Here is a 16,831-nt window from a genome sequence, read left to right as displayed (position 1 = left end):
CAGCTACATAATCTATCTGTTAACGCTGAAGTGAAATAAGTAAGACAAACTTAAAAATATTCACATACCCATTTGGGGATTGGTTTTCTTTAAATCAGGAACTGAACTATTTGCATAAAAAAAGCTTAACATTTACCTATATTTTTCTAATTAACTTTATTATTCTTTGCATTTAAATAAAATGATAAAATTTTAAAAAAATAACAAAGAAATAAAATGAAGAATCTGAGGTTCTTTTCAGTTTTTTTAATGGATAACTCATTTTACATTTAACATCCTGGGAGTTCTGGGTCTGGGACTATAAAATGCTTTTGACCTCCTTCCCCATAGTGAGGAGCTCAATACTTTGGATAACTTGAGATTCTTGATGCCCTCATGGAACAAATGGATCTTCTAAGTTCTCTTGAAGAGTTTGGACTAATTTTTCCAGATTAAGTTTGTTGACACATGCAGTTTACCTTGAACATCTTTCTACTGGTAACAGCTGGATTTAGTGGTTAGTGGGAGAAAAGCTCTGAATCCATCTGTAGCCCATTCACAATTTAAAATAGAAAGTTATAATTCTCAAGAGTTGAAGGATTTTATTTCATTTGATCTTAGAAATATAATAAAGAATATAATAAATGTGTTATGATCTGGTAACCAAGTTTCTGAAAAATAAAACCAAGTTTCTTAAAAATAACCATTCCATTTAAATGGATATGAAAGGTTATTTTTTTAAGTTTTATTTATTTATTTGAGAAAGAGAGAGACAGAGAGAATATGTGCAAAGTGGGAGTAGATGCAGAAGGAGAGAGAGAAGCAGGTTCTCCAAAGAAGGGGGGCTGGCCAAGGGGGGCTGACAAACAAGTCTTGATCCCAGGACTCTGGGACCAGGACTGAGATGAAGGCAGAGGCTTAGCTGACTGATCCACACAGGAACCCTGTCAATGGGTATGAAAGATTAAAAGAAGAATTACATTTCACTTAAAATATATACATGGTCAAAGGAAAAATTATGCACCATTTTCATAATTGTATCATAAAACTATGGCATGAGGAAATAGTTGGGGAAAAAAGAATACTGCCTTATCTGCCCTTCTATTTCCAGGAAGACTGTCCTTTTCCCCCAACTATCTTTTTAATTTAAAACAGGAAGGAATGAAAACACAGCACTTTACAACAAATCACATCACAAGTCATTGTGAATCTCAAATATTTATTTAAATATTCCACATTTTGTTAATCCTGTTCAGTTAATTCATTTTTTAGTCTGTGTGTGTGTGTTTTGTATTTTCCTGTGACTGGAATTAGCTAGAATTATGGTAAGCTTACTTGCTTATTACATGCCTCACCAAATAAGATGTTAAATGTTAGCAAGGCACAGATTCTGTTTGGTTGACTGCCTTATCATAATAGCCTTTAACATTGCCAAAGACTCAATAATTTTTGTAGAATGAATTTAGTGAATATACAAATAATAGAAATGTTTGTGATCCAGACTGGCCTGATCCTATATTAAAAACCTGGGAAGCAAAGTTATTAATAAAATATTTTACCAAAATATTTTAAATTCGAGGTTGCTCAAATTCAGTGCCCTTCTAGGAATTAGCATTGTGTTAAATACAATGATTGATATGCAAACTCATAATTTTATTGAAAAATAATGCTTAAAAGAATTAGAGAACAACAAAAGATAGCATCTAATTAATTAATAAATTGTATGATAAATGATAACAGAAGAGTTTTGATCAATAATGCAGTGGACTCAGAATGTTCAATAGGCCATTGGCATGTGTCATGGGTGAATTGTGTCCCGTTAAAATTCATATATTGAACTCCTAAACCCCAGTACCTCAAAATGTGACTGTGTTTGGAGATAAGGCCTTTAAAGAGGTAATTAAAGTAAAATGTGGTCATATGTTTGGGACTTGGTCCAATAACTGGTTTCCTCAGAAAAGATTAGGACCTGGCCATGCACAGAGGGAAGACTATAAGAGTAAACTGAGAAAAAACTGCCACCTACAAGCCAGGGAGAGGCCCCAGAAGAAACCAACCTGCTGACACCTTGATCCCGAACTTCTAGTCTTTAAAACTGTGGGGAAAATTAATCTCAGTTGTTAAGCCACCAAGTCTGTGGTACGTTGTTATGGTAGCCCTTGCAGATGAAAACAGATTTGAGTGTGGTGCTGTTGTAGCAAGTACCCCAAACTGCAAGTGGCTTTGGAACTAGGTAAAGAGGTGCAGGCAGGAAGAACCTAGGATCAGAAAAATCCTAGATTGCCTGGGAGAGTCGGTTGATAGAAATATGGATGGTAAAGGTGCTTCTGGTGAGGTCTCAGATGGAAATTGGGAACATGTTATTGGAAACTGGAGAAAAGACCACCCTTGTTACAAAGTGTCCTGCAAAGAGACAACTGAGTTAAAATTAGATCATATAATTGGGACCTAATCCAATAGGACTGGTGTCTTTATGAGAATAGGTGATTAGGACACAGACATATACAGAAAGAAGACCAAATGGAGACCCAGGGAGAAGGCCAGCATCTACAAGCTAAGGGAGAGTAGCTTGAAACAACCTGCCAACGTTTTGGCCTCAGACTTCCAACTTTCGGAACTGTGAGGAAGTTCATGGCTGTTGCTGAAGTCACTCGATCTGTGTTCCCTTGTAATGGCAGCCTTAGCAAACCAATACAGCTGGCGCACTTTGGATGATCTTCTACAAGAGCTAGAAACTAATTTTTACCTGCAGCAGCAGAATACACTTACTATACACTTTCTTTTTCATTTTTTAAAATATTTTATTTATTTATTCACGAGACACACACACACACACAGAGAGAGAGAGAGAGAGAGAGAGAGAATGGGAGAAGCAGGCTCCATGCAGGGACCCCGACGTGGGACTTGATCCTAGGACTCCAGGATCACGCCCTGGACTGAAGACAGGCGCTAAACTGCTGAGCCACCCCGGGATCCCCTACTACACACTTTCATCTGGAATTTTGTACATTAAACAACAATTGTGCTTTGTTGCCTTTCCAACAGATGATTTTGATTTTAATGTAAATGATTTAAATATTCTTCACTATTCTGAGTATTTAAAGAACTGAAGATATCCTTTATCTCTTACAGATAAGATGGTAATGTGATGCTGAACCTCACATTGTAACATGGGTCTTAATAAGCAAGATCATGGCCAATAATAGAAATTTGAAAAAAAAAAAAAAAAAAAAAGGAAAGAACCAGAATTTAGGTGGGCTACTGGGATTCTCAGCCCTTGAAATTTTGCATGTTGAGTGTTGAGATCTGTAAAAATTTTAAAATGAACATACAGTGACACGGAAAGGCTTACAGTGACAATAGTCTCCTGTCTCACAATCTCAGTCCTGATCTGACAAAGAAACTGTTTCTTAAATGTTTTAAACTATTTATTTTAGTAAACATCTCCATATCTCCAAATGATATACTTTTATAGTTATGGAGACTCCTGCTGCTTCAGTTCTGATAAATATTCATGTATTATTATTTACATAATTTTTTTTCTATTTTCTCATTTTATGACTTCTGAAACTGCTGTTAAGTAAGACATTGAGCCACATGGATTGATCAATTATCTAAAATTTAGAGAGAATCATTTGCTTTTACATTTTCTTAGCACTGTCTTGCAAATTATTGTTCTTGGCTTCCAGCTATCATATTTTAATTTCCAAAAGCTGTTTCTTGTCATCGATTTTTTTATAATAAGCAGTTCTTATTTAAAAGATATGTTTTTGGTATTCATTTACATTTGTTTAAACTTTTTTTTTAAGTGAAAATTTACACAGAGTAATATACACAAATCCAAAGTATACAATTCATAAGTTTTGGCAAATGCATACAGCCTTGCAGCCCACATCTTTATCAAGATGTCAAACATTTCTATTACCCCAGAAAGTTCAGTTGGCACCTTGCCAGTTGACTCTCCTGATTGTTTACATAATAGATTATTTTTGCCTGTACTAGAATTCCACTTATATTTGTATTCTTTTGTGTCTGATTTCTTTGACTTAACAAAATGTCTCTGAAATTCATCCATGCTGTTGTATGAACCAAGTGGATTGTTTCTTTTAATTGCTCATAAATATTATAGTTTATCCATTCTTCTATTGCTAGACATTTGGGCTATTTCCAGTACTTGGCCATTATAAATGAAGCTGGTAAGACCACTCTTGTACAGGTATAATTGTGGATATATGTTTTCATTTGTCTTGGGCATATGCCTAGGAATGGAATTGCTGGTTATAGGAGAATTTTACTTTTAGATCTATGATCTATCTTTAACTTCTGTGTATGATTAAGATAGAGTTCAAGATTCCTTTTTACCATAAAGGTGTTCAGTTTTTCCAGCTTTATTTGTGCAAAAGATTTATTTTCCCATAGCATTACTTCAACACTTTGGTTGAAATCAATTGATTATGTAAATGTATCTATTTGGGGACTCTATTCTGCATCATGAATATATTTGAATATTCCTTCACCAATACCAATTTGTCTTGATTTTGGTAGCTTTGTAGTAAGTCTTCAAAACTGATAGTGTAAATTACCCACTTTTTGACTCTTTTAGATTTCTTACCATTCTATATATATTTTTAAATCAGTTTGTTATTTTTCTATTTTAAAAAGCCTACTGTGATTATGATTGGCATTGCATTGAAACTATAGATCAATTTGGAGAGAATTATTATTTTAATAATAATGAGTCTTACATTCCATGAGCATGGTATATTTGGTCACTAATTTAGATTTTTCCTTTAAAATTTTTTCAAAGCAGCGTTTTGCAGTTTTGCAGCATAGAAGTTTTGTTCTAAGTGTTATTTTGTTCTAAGTGTTACTAAGTATTTTGTACATTGGGAGACAATTTTTCATGTGTCTCTTATGTTTTTGCACATTTTGGGAACAGAGCCATGGACTGATCTTTGGTTCAGACTATCTCCTGAGGGATGTTTGTATAATGAGCAGCTTTGGAAGACACAAATAGTATCTACTTCCAGGGCAAATATCAGTGAGATTTACTACCCCTTATAAAAGATTCAGTTTCCACAATTCAGGGTTTCTCTCCTAGAATCTAACCCCCTGCATTTGCCAGGTATCACCTAGTCCTCTCCAAGTTGCCCTCTGGGAACTGAGACTTGAGAACTGGCACTAAAATAAAAACAACAACAGAATACTGACTCTGAACTCTACTGTAGCTGTAATAAATTGTCTCTTATTTCTGACAGGAAGTTCACGTCTTTTACTGACATCCATGAGATTGTGAGGCTAGCTTGTTTACTTGCAAACAGGGTGTTATCTCAGACTTCTTATAGTTCCTGACAGTATGGATTTTTATGTTATTGCAATGGAAATTTTTATTTTATTTTCCAAATTGTGTGTTACACACACACACACACACACACACACAACTTAATATATGTATATTGATATTTTTGATCCCATCACTCTGCTAGTTCTGGTAGTCATTTTGCAGATTTCTTAAGATTTTTCATGTAAAAATTTTTGTTGGCTCTAAGAGATAATTTTACTTCTTTTTATCTAATCGTTATGATTTTTATTCCACTTATGAAGCCTCCAGTATAATGAAAATATCCATGCTTTCTTTTCTGATTTTGTAGGGAGAAAGCTCTGGCTTTTTACCATTAAAAATGTGAGCAATTGGTTGTAGCAGCTATTCTTCATCAAGCTGAAAAAATTTTTTTCTATTCCTAATTTACTGCAAGATTTTATCAAAAATGGGCATTGAATTTTTTCCAAGTGCTTTTTCTGCATGTATTACGATGATCATAAGATTTTTCTCCATTTTTTCTTCAATATGATGAATTATCTTAATTTTCTAATGTAAATCAACATTGCATCATTGCAAAAAATCATAGCAATCATTCTGTGTAATATTTTTTTATTACTGTGCTGGATTTGATCTACTAATATTTTGCTAGTGATTTTTTACTTAGGTTCCTGAGGATTATTGGTTTGTAGCTATCGTTTCTTGTAATGTATTTGTTAATTTTGAGTTTGAGGGTTATTCTGGCCTCATAAAACTATATAGGAAGGAATTCCTTTTCCTCTATTTTCTAGAGGGGTCTACATAGGCTGGATATTTTTCCCCTAGATCTTTGATAATTAAATGCTCCAGGTCTGGAAAGCTCATTGCAGGAAAATTTTGATAACAATTTGATTCCTTTAAAATATACAGATCTATTTGGATTTCCATTTTATCTTGTGTAAGTTTCAAAGTTGTATTTTACAAAAATCTTTTTTTTTTATTTTACCAAGTTGTTGAATAGTATAAAGTTGTCTAAAATATTTCTTTATTATCCTTTTATGTTTGCTGTATCTGTTGTGATATCCACTTTTTTTTCATTAGTGTTACTATTTTGTGATTTTTCCAATTTTTTCTTTGACTTTTTTTCTCCTTTGTTTTTTTTTCTTTTCATTTATTTTGAGGTAATTTTACTCATCTTTTTTGTTCATTAGTTTTTGTTCTTATCCATTTGAATTCTTGTTTTTTTCCTATATGCATTCCAAGCTATAAATTTCTAAGCACTCTAGATAAAGCCCATGGTTTTAAAATGTTTCTATTTTTTATTTTCATTATAATTTAATTCAAAATAATTTTAAGTTTTCTTACTTCTTTTTAACCTATGATTTCTTTGTAGTGTATTGTTTAATTTCCAAATATTTAGACTTTTAAAAACTTGTATTGTTATTGATTTATAATTAAAACCACTATGGTCAGAAAACATACTTTGTAAAACTTTGTGCTATTTCTGAACATTCCATGTTCAAAGAAAGTACATGAATTTTGTAGATATTATGTCTAGCATTCTCTAAATAGATGTTCATTAGGCGAGGATGTTGGGTTTTTTTTAAGATTTTATTTATTTATTCATGAAAGATACAGAAAGAGGCAGAGACATAGGCAGAGGGAGAAGCAGGCTTCCTGCAGGGAACCTGATGTGGAACTTCATCCTGGACTGGGATCATGCCTTGAGCTGAAAGCAGACGTTCAATCTCTGAGCCACCCAGGCATCCCTCTAGTGTTGTTTAGAACTTTTACATTGTTTTAAGTTTTCATCTAATTTTTCTATTAATTACCAAGGAAGGTATACTAAAATCTTTAATCATGATTATGGATTTATCTACTGTCTTGCTTTAGCTATGTAAACTTTACTTCATATGTTTTAAAACTGTTTCATTTGGTGCTTACACATTTATGACTAAGTTTTGACTTCATGATTAACTAAATTGTATCATTAGGAAATATCCCTTTATCTTCAGTATTATTGTCTTGAAGTAGATTTGTTTGTTATTAGTATGGCCACCAAGCTTTCTTATAAGCAGTTGTTTCCAAGATATGTTTTTCCATATTTTTAAATTTATCTTTCTTTTTGTTTGTATTTAGACTGATTTTTTTAGACAGCATATAAATGGAGCTTGATTTTTTCATACAGTCTGACAATTTTCCTGTTTAATTGGGTTTTTAGTCCATTTACCTTTAATGAAATTATTGATATGGTATATTTCACTCTGTCATTTTAATTTTCTAAAATTGGCTTAAAAAAAGATTTTCTTTATTTATTCATGAGAGACACAGAGACAGAGAGAGAGGCAGAGACATGAAGCGGGCTCCATCCAGGGAGTCCCATGTGGGACTCGATCCCTGGACTCTGGGATCATGCCCTGAGCTAAAGGCAGATGCTCAACCACTGAGCCACCCAGGCATCCCTAAAATTGGCTTTTTAGCTAAAGTAAATAGCAATATCTATAAGTCATCACTAGTGGAATAAAATATATTTTCTTAACTTACCACACTCTCCTAAGATTTAATATTTTACAACTTCACAAGAACCCAGTCACAAAGATCACATTAAATGGTTCCATTAACATGAAAGTCCAGAAGGAAAATCTACAAACATAGAAATCATATTAATGTTCACTTGGGCTTTTCCATTTCTGCAAAAAAAAAAAAAAAAAAAAAGAAGAAGAAGAAGAAGAAGAAGAAGAAGAAGAAGAAGAAGAAGACTGTTGGAATTTTAATAGGGATTACATTTAATCTATAGATGACTTCGGGTGTTATTGACATCTTTACAATATTAAGTCTTTATACCCATGAACACTTTATACCCATGAACACTTGTTTAAGTCTTTTTTTCTCTAAACAATGCTTTGTATATTTCAGTATACAAGTCTTTCACTTTCTTGATTAAATGTATTCTTAGGTTTTTATATATTTTAGATGCTATTCTACATTATAATTTCTTTCTTAATTTCTTTTTTGAATTATTTATTCTGGGTAATAGAAACACAAATAAGTTTTGTATGTTAATGCAGTATCCTACAACTTGGTTGAATTTATTTTGCTAGTATTTTGTTGGGGATTTTGTATCTGTAATCATTAGGGAATACTCATCTCTATATTTTTTCTTATAATGTCTTTATCTGATTTAGTATCAGGGTAATACTGTTCTCATAAAGTTAGTTTTAAAAAGTATTCCTCTCTCTCAAAAAAAAAAGAAAGAAAGAAAGAAAGTATTCCTCTCTCCTATTTTTTTGGAAAAGTTTGAGAAGAATTGATGTTAAATATTCTTTAATATTTGGTAGAATTTATTATTGACGTCATCTTGTCCTAGACATCTCTTTGTTAAGAGGATTTTGATGCTGATTCAATCTCTTTGTATATTATAGCTCTATGGGGATTTTCTATTAACTACTGCATCAGTTTAGGTAATTTGTGTGTTTCTAAGAACTTGTGGATTTCATCGGGGTTATGTAATTTGTTGACATACAGTTGTTCAGAGTATTCTCTTATAATCCTTTTTATTTCTGTAAGGTCACAACCAATGTCTCCATTTTCGTTTGTATTCTTATCTGTATACTCCATATCTTTGTCAATATAGCAAAATATCCATTTTGTTGATCTTTCCAAATAGCCAACTTTTGGTTTTGTTGAATCTCTCTATTGTTTTCCTACTCTCCCTTTTTTTTTCTTCTTTAATCTTTATTGCTGCCTTCTGATAGCTTTGGGTTTAGCTTGTTCTTCCTTTTCTAGTTTTTCATGGTGTTAAGTTAGGTTATTGATTCGATATCTTCAGTGTAGACATTTCCAGCTATACATTTTCCTCTGAGCACTTCTTTCACTACAGCCAATAAGTTTTGGTATGTTGTAGTTTTGTTTTGGGGTGGTTTTTTTTTTTTTTTTCCTAACTATCTTCGAAATCCCTGTGTAATTTCTTATTTGACCCACTGGTTGTTTAATTCCACAAGTTTAAATTTTTTTAGTTTTCCTGTTAGTGATAGTTATCCAGCTTCATTTCATTGTGGTCAGAAAAGACACTTTATATGACTTCAGTTTTTAAAATTTTCTGAGACTAGTTTTGTGCCCTAATATATACTATATCATGGAGATGTGTTCCATGTGCACTTGCGAAGAATTATTTGCTTTGACTATCTTTTTCTATCCTTTCACTTTCTATCAGTTTGCTTTGGGTCCAAAATGAATTTCTTGTAAATAGCATATAGTTGGATTATGGCTTTTTTTCTTTGCTTTGCTTTTGTTTTGTTTATCCATTTTGCTAGTTTTTATCTTTTTACTGAAGAGTTTAGTCTATTTAGAATTAAAGTTATTAGTGATAAGGAAGAATTTATTTCTGCCACTTTACTATTTTTTATATGTTTTATACTTATTTGGTCCCCAGTTTCCTCCATCTTTTATATTTAAAAGTTGATTTTTAAGGTTTTGTTTTGTTTTGTTTTTTTGGTAGCAAACCACTTTTATTCCCTTCTCATTGCCTTTTGCATGTGATTTATAGATATTTCTCTGTGTTTACCATGAAGATCACATTTAACAACCTCAATTTATGACATCTAGTTTGAATTGATACCAAACTTAAATAACATACAAATCTTTGCTCCTGTATGGCGTAATTCTCTTTCCTTTTATGTTATCAAAAATGGTAAGTTAACCCTGGAAATAAAATTTTCTCCCTCTCTGAGATTTTGCTGGGGTTTTGATTATTAAAGGCTGTAATTGTCCATTTATTTAGTGACTTTACCAAATTATTGCAATAACTTTCTTATTTTGTGTAGTCACTGAAGCCAAGATTTTGGAGAGCCCAAGGGGAAAGCTTAGAGTCTTCTTAAATAATTTCTAAGCATGTCTTACTCTGGGCATGCACATAGCCTTCTAAATTCCTCCATATATGTGAGTGCTTTTAAATGTCCAAATTTTTCAAAGAAATTCTCCCAGCTTTTGCTCCTTAAGCATCCTTAAGAAGCCTGTTGTATGTTTTAACTGCAATATTTTGTTCTAGGAATTTGTGTGTTGTTAGTTTGATTTGCAGTGTTTTTGCCCAATGCCTGCCACTTTTCCAGCCTGCATTACTATTTAGGTGAACCAAAGATCAGTACTGCTTCAGACAGTCCCCAGACAGCTTAGAACAGACATTACCCAATAATGCACAAATCAAATCAGATCAGCTCTGCACTGTTTAGAACCTGAGACCAAGATTCCACTCTGGGAACATGGGCTTCTCTCTTCAAGACTACCATTGTGCCAGGTAGGGGTTGGGATAAGGGCAAGTAAAAATGCCATAAAGCTTTTCTAACATCTGGAAGTTGCCTTTTCCTTGGCTCGGTGATTGACTACTGTAAACCTTTGACTCTTTCATGGAGTCATTCTTACATTTTTACAAAGAATGTAAGAATTCTTTTTTTTTTAATTTATTTTTTATTGGTGTACAATTTACTAACATACAGAATAACCCCCAGTGCCCGTCACCCATTCACTCCCACCCCTCACCCTCCTCCCCTTCTACCACCCCTAGTTCGTTTCCCAGAGTTAGCAGTCTTTACGTTCTGTCTCCCTTTCTGATATTTCCCACAGAATGTAAGAATTCTTACAGCATTCTTACAAAGCGCGGTTTGACAGTTTCTGCTTATTTTTTTAATGTTTCAATGTGGGGACAAGAGCTTGGAACTCCCCAAATTTTGCAATTTTGCTGATATCACTTGTTTCTGTAACCAGCATTTACTTTCATCTTGTTTATAATGCAATATGAAGACCTCTACTTTTATTAGAAGAAATTAACGGGGTAAATATATTGACAGAAATAATATGCTGTCTTATATCTCCTTAATTTTGTCATTTTAATGCTTCCTTGCCTTATTTCTGTTTTCAGGATTTTACTGTATAAGTTTAGGCTGTCATTTCTTAGTTCTTTCTTTTCTTGGTTTTAGAAATTACACATTTTATTTTAATACAACGATCTATTACTTTAGACTTCCCCAATTTAAGGCGTATATTTTTACTGTTTTTTATTTATTTTCCCTGATACCTTGTCTTAGGGTAGCATGAAGCACAAAACCCAGGTTAATGTTATTAACTTATTATAAAGTATATATCATTTTTCAATAGTTATTTGTACAGTTAGATTAATCTTTGTAACCATATTTTAAAAAAATATTTTATTTATTTATTCATGAGAGTCACAGGAAGAGGCAGAGACATAGGCAGAGAAGCAGGCTCTCAGTGAGGAGCCTGATGTGGGCCTTGATCCCAGGACCCCAGGACCTGAGCCACTGGCAAACACTCAACCACTGAGCCACCCAGGCACCCTTGTAACCATATTTTGGGCTAATTACATTTGACTCTAGCCTGCAAAGTTTCCAATTCTCACTATCAACATTTACAAAGTATTTTAGTCTGGGCTGCTATAACAAAATACTATAAACTGTGTGGTTTAAACAATAAACATTTTTTTCTCACAGTTCCAGAGGCTAGAAGTGTGAGATGAAGATGCTTGAAGATGCCAACATGATCAGGTCGTGAGAGCCATCTTCCTGGTTTATCAACAGCTGTCTCCCTGCTGTATCCTCACATGGAAAGCTTTGGTCTCTCCATTCCCTAACAAGGGCACCAATCCTCTCAAAGGGACACCATCTGCATGACCTAATCCAAACCCAGTTATCTCTCAATTGAATCTCACCTCCACATACCATCACACTGGGGATTAGGACAACATATGGATTTTAGGAGGACACAACATTCAGTCCATAAAACATACCATTACATATGCACTTTTTGATTTTTGTTCTGATACAGCTCTCAGTTGGCTGAATTATGTCTGTAAGTAATTTTTTCTTAATATATGCAGGCAAATATTTGTATCTTCTTATTACAGTCATGTCTGTTCTCTCTCTATATAAATAAAATTTAGCTGATTATAAAATCTCTGGTTCACAACATTGCTCCTTTAAAAATCTGTAGACAGGGCGCCTGGGTGGCTCAGTGGTTGAGCTTCTGCCTTTGGCTCAGGTCGTGATCCTGGGTCCTGGAATCGCTTACCACATCGGGCTCCCCACTGGGATCCTGTTTCTCCCTCTGCCTATGTCTCTGCCTCTCTCTCTCTCTCTGTGTCTCTCATGAAAAAATAAATAATTTCTTTTTTCAAAATAAAATAAAATTTGTAGATAATACAGATTCCATTATTTTCTGAAAACTAATAATCTAGTCAGAATTATTTTTATTTTTCTGAAGATAGTCTATTTTTTCTTTCTGAATAACTTTTGAATTTTTCTGTATGTTGATAATTGACAATTTTAGCTGGAGATTATGTAGATATAGTTGTTTTTCATTAATAGTTCTTGGACCAAAAGGGACTTTGACCTAAATACACACTTTTTTCTTCTTAATGTCTGGGAGGTATTTTCCAATTATGTACAATTATAACTTCTATTCCCATTATTTTGGGAATACCTATAAGTATCTTAAAAACTTTATTTTTTATTTTATTTATTTATTTTTAAAGATTTTATTTACTTATTCATGAGAGAGACACACACGGGGGTGGGGGGTGGGGCGGCCCAGAGACACCGGCAGAGGGAGAAGCAGGCTCCATGCAGGAAGCCCAACATGGGACTCAATCCCAAGTCTCCAGGATCACACCCGGGCTGAAGGCGGCGCTAAACCACTGAGCCACCTGGGCTGCCCAAGACTTTATTTTTTTAGAGAGGTTTTAGATTCACCGCAAAATTGAGAGAAAAGTAGAGATTTCCTGGATACTTCCTTCCCCATTATCAACATCTCCCACCAGAGTGGTTCATTTGTTACAATTGATGAATTTACAATATAATCATCCATAGTCTGGAGTTTACCTTAGGGTTTACTCTCGGTACTGTACATTCTATGGGTTTGAGCACATGTATAATAGCATGCATCCATCATTGCAGTGTCGTGCAGAGTATTTGGACTGCCCTAAGAATCCACTGTGTTCTGTCTCTTCATCCATCCCTCACTTCAATACATGAAATCATTGATCATTTTACTGTCACTATAATTTTGCCTTTTCCAGAATGTAATATAGTCGGAGCCATACAGTATGTAGCCTTTTCAGATTGGCTTCTGTCACTTAGTAAAGCACATGTAAGGTTCCTCATGTCTTTTCATAGCTTGATAACTCATTTCTTTGTAGTATTAAATAATATTCCACTGCTTGGATGTATCACAGGGTATTTGTCCATTCACTTATTAAAGGACATCTTAGTTGCTTCTACGATTTGGCAATTATGAATAAAGCTCCTGTAAACATCCATGTGCAGGTGTTTATATGGACATTAATTTTGAACACCTTGGTTACACATCAAGGAGCACAACTGCTCTATCATATGGTCAGGTATAGTTAATTTTATAAGAAACTGCCAGAATGTCTTCCAAAGTGGTACTATTTTGGATTCCCACCAGCAGTGAATGAGAGTTCCTATTGCTCCACATCCTTGTCAGCACTTGCTGTTATTAATGTTCTAGATGTTGGCCTACTAGGTGTGTTGTACTATCTTATCATCACTTTAATTAGTATTTCCCCGGTAACATGATATGGAGAAGTTCTTTCCCATCAATGTATCTTCTTCAGTGAGGTGTCTATTAAGGTCTTTGACCTGTAACTTAGTTGAGCCAACCATTTTCTTATTATTGAGTTTTCAGAGATCGTTTTATATTTTAGGTAATAGTCCTTTATCAGATATCTGGTGGATAAATATTTTCTGTAATTTTTAAATTGGATTTCTTTTCTCTGCCTTTTACAATTTTAGTTTCCTCTTTTCCTTTGCTCTCTGGAAGATTTTCTCCCTGTGAAAATTTAATATTTGCACCATTTCATTTCTTCTTCTCTAATTAGTTCTTGTGCAGGTTTTGCTTCTGTTATTCTACTAATTCTTTGTGGTCATTATGTATTGCAATCGATTCTGTTTTAATTTTATATTTTTATGAATTGTATCATGCTATTTCATATTAATCTCACTCTAAGTAGTGGGTTTCTGCTGTTTGTCTTCCCAGTTTGATTTTACTATTCCAAGCAGAGGCTCCTGGTTTACCTTGGATATTCACTTTAGTTTTGTGACCTGAAAAGTCTCAGGGTAAGGCAGGAGTCCTGGACAGAAGCCAGTCAGTGAATTCATCTTCAGCCCCAGCAACTGATTCCAGGAAGAGCACCTGACCGATCAGCCAATGATGTGACAAGAGAATGTGTTAGGCTAGAGGCACTGCACTGTTTCCATGGATACAGAACCTGAAAGGTGTAACTGGAGCTTTTGCAGCCATTCTTCTACAGAAAAGGAGCTTTTCTGAGGATAGAACCTACAGAGAGAAAGATGGTTCTTTTCTTAAAGACACAAACAGCAAGAAATCTTTTTGTGAAATCACTATTTGGGTCCCTCTATGCAGCAGCATCGGAAGTCTGTATATTCCTAGATGTTTCACTTTGGGGAGCTAGTTCATTACCTTTTCGTTAATGCTGCTTCTTATTAGGCTTTCTATCCATTGCAACAGAAAGAATCACAATTAGTACAACCCATTTTCTTCTTACTGTTTTTGGACCTTTTTCACAGAGGTCACTTTTTTCTTTCTTTCTATGGGTGGATATTCATTTAGGAGATATTCTAAATATTCTATGGTTCTCACAATAACACATTTAGGACATTTGCTGTTCCACTGAGTTGCTTTCTATCCTTAGATGCCAGAAAAAGGTGAAGGATTATTTTTCTTACTGGAGAGATTTGGACAGTGTATAGATTTTCCTTGCCCCCCTTGTGGGAGTTAATCTGTGCTATTTCCAGCTGAGTTCATCCAGGAGGCTGGAAAAGGACCTCCACTCTTTCCATTTGGACCATTTGCCTTGGATGGTCTTGGAGTAGCTGCCACATCCTAGCTAGAACTTGTATTAATATCTGTGCCTTCTGATTAGAGTGGTGTCACCATAGAAGGGTCACTACAGGGCAGACCCAGTGGCTTAGCGGTTTAGCACTGCCTTCCACTCAGGGCGTGATCCTGGGGACCCGGGATTGAGTCCCATGTCGGGCTCTCTGCATGGAGCCTGCTTCTCTCTCTCTCTCTCTTTCCTCTCTCTCTCTCTCTAATAAATAAATTTAAAAATCTTAAAAATAAAAAAAGAAGGTCACTACATGAGTGTGGACTGCCAGGCCAATGAGAAGGGTCTTTTTTTTTTTTTTTTTTTTGGTAATTTACCTATTATGCCACAATGTCCAAAAGGCATGTGATGTTTTCAAGGTTTTTTGTTTCAGTGTGTTTTTTTTAAGAGAAAAAGAATATCTTGAGGATAGTCTTTGTGATATTACTCTCTGGCAATGTTGAGAAATCTGACACTCTTCTAGTAATACCTCCATCACCTTTGTGGAAAACCCTCTCCATCCATCTCCTCCCTCCTACCGTTTGCCACCACTGTTCACCATTTATCATGTATTCCATATCATGGAGGTTACAAGTAAATACCAAGATATTCTCATTGTCCCCTAGCTCTCAATGCAATCCCCTAGTCCTCTCATTTTTCACTATTTCTTATAGAAAATTGCATTGACATTCATGCTCAAAGTTCACTGACACCTTCCTTAAAGAATAGATTCTTCGCATAGGCTTCCCTTACATGGGTGAAATATAGGAAAAAATTCACTTCCTTGCATATACTCCTACAGGCCAGGCTTTTCTTGAATCAGTCTTGCTACAGTTCTTGACATGTGAGAACCCCAGTTCTCCAGTGATGGTACCCACCCATCTTTTGTCCCAAATGTTCTATATGACTGAATCAGGGAGGATGACAAAAGCAGATGTGAGGTGGGAAGACGGGTGATAATGTTCTGCCCTCACTCACTCCGTACTTGATGGATATCATATTTGTTTTATTTTAATTAGTTTGTTGTTGTTGCTACTTATGTCCCCCAGACCCTGCCAGGGTCTCTGAAGCAGAGGCAGTTATGAGGGAAGAGATAAATCATGTTTCTACTGATGTCGAGGAAGGCAAATCTTCTCTGGTTCATGAGGCTAAGTGTGTATAACACAGCCTGCTTTCCTTTTTTTAATTACCTGGCTCCATTTGCCTGATTGTTGAATGTTCTACCTGTCTTAATTTTTTATGGAACTCTGAGTTTTCATGTTATTTTATGTAAGTTCCTAAGCATTTTACTGGGAACTTGGAAGAGGGGAAGCCAGAAGTCATTTTCAAGCATTAGCCTAATTTACACCTTCAATATCAAAGATGGTCAGAAGTTTTGCTATAAAACAGAGAAAGATTAGTATCAGAAGCTGTTCTCTGAGACAGAGTATCAACAGCTGTTCAAAGGTAAACTAAATGACATCCAGTAACAGAATGACTGCTAGATAAGCATACCAGGCTTTCATTTCTGAGACAAAATCTCAGCAGAGGTCAAGAAACTGAGTTTTGGCATCTCTGTCCAGCCTTTGCGGGTTGAATTATTCATGTCGAGACCACTTCACCTGGGTCACTTCCACCTGCAGTGGAGCTGAGGGAAA

Source organism: Canis aureus, chromosome 28 (assembly GCF_053574225.1).
Source record: "Canis aureus isolate CA01 chromosome 28, VMU_Caureus_v.1.0, whole genome shotgun sequence".
Lineage (NCBI taxonomy): Eukaryota > Metazoa > Chordata > Mammalia > Carnivora > Canidae > Canis > Canis aureus.
Note: the sequence above shows the minus strand (reverse complement) of the source record.